Raw genomic sequence first — 1,180 nt, 5'->3', positions numbered from 1 at the left:
CTGGATCCCCGGACGTAGCCGCGCGCCCCGAGGCGGGTGCGGCTCCTCCCAGCGACGCCAGCCGCGCCGGCCCGGCGCGGGGCGGGGCGGGGCGCGCGGGTGGGGCCCGGCGGTCACGTGGCCCCGCTCCGCGGCTGCGCCTTCTGCTTCCCTGGAAGGAGCCGCACCCGCCTCGGGGCGCGCGGCTACGTCCGGGGATCCAGGGGGCCGGAGAGCGGCCCCAAGCTCTGCCCTTTGGGCTCCCAGCGGCTCCCGCCGCTCCCAGTGCCCGCCGCCGGCCGCCGAAGCGTTTGGCTCCAAAGTTGTTCAAACAGCGGGCGTTTGCGGTTTCGGTGCATTTTCTTCCAGTGGGTCCCTTGACACCCCGCCCTCCCGAGCCCGGGATGGGAACCGGAGTGACCGCCCCCCCCAGCCCCACCCCAGACCCTCCAAGACGCTGCTTGGGGAGGAGGGGCCGGGGAGGCACCGAGACGGGCTGGGGATGCCTCCCGGACGCGGTCCGCACGCGGGCTGACGCCGACGTCTGCACGGGTGAGGTCAGCCTGAAAATCCCCCCGCAGCGGACACCGACGCGGCTGTTCCCCAGAGGAAGCAGATAAGCAGACAGACCGAGGACCGGAGCCGGCGGAGGTTAGGTTTCCTGCCGGATTGCAGAGGATGTGACCGGCCAAGACTCGGGCCCGGACAGCTGCAGGGCTGCGGGGCCACAGGTGACAGCTGGGCTGGCAGCGGGACGCCTCGCAAGGACCCCGGAAGCCAATTTCTCTCTCCGCGCTCTAGTTTCAAGTGGAAAAAGCCTTCTGGGCTGGTCTCTATGACAGTTCAGCTCCTTCCAAGAGCCTTGCCTGGGGCTTCCGGGGCTCAGAAGCTTGTGTGTGTCAGGCAACGAGGTAGCAAAGTCAGTGCCCCGCGAGGCTCAAGAACATGTTTAAACAAAAAAATAAGTGCTAATCAGTTTGCTGGCCGGATTGGGTTAATGGCTGAGGAGCCCCATGACTCAGTAAATTGGCTGCAGTAAGCAATACCTGTGGTAGGATTATCTCCTGTTGTCCTGGCCAAGCCCATCGTGTGGACAAGCTGCCCTGTACAAAGTAGGGTAGGTTCCCCTCCAGTATCACTAGGCGGTGCCTCTAGGCAAAATAGATAGTAAAAGTCCACCCACGTTGGAAGAGCTCTCTGC

The sequence above is a fragment of the Oryx dammah genome, unplaced genomic scaffold (assembly GCF_014754425.2).
Source record: "Oryx dammah isolate SB20612 unplaced genomic scaffold, SCBI_Odam_1.1 HiC_scaffold_8, whole genome shotgun sequence".
Taxonomy (NCBI): domain Eukaryota; kingdom Metazoa; phylum Chordata; class Mammalia; order Artiodactyla; family Bovidae; genus Oryx; species Oryx dammah.
This window is presented reverse-complemented; position numbering follows the sequence as displayed.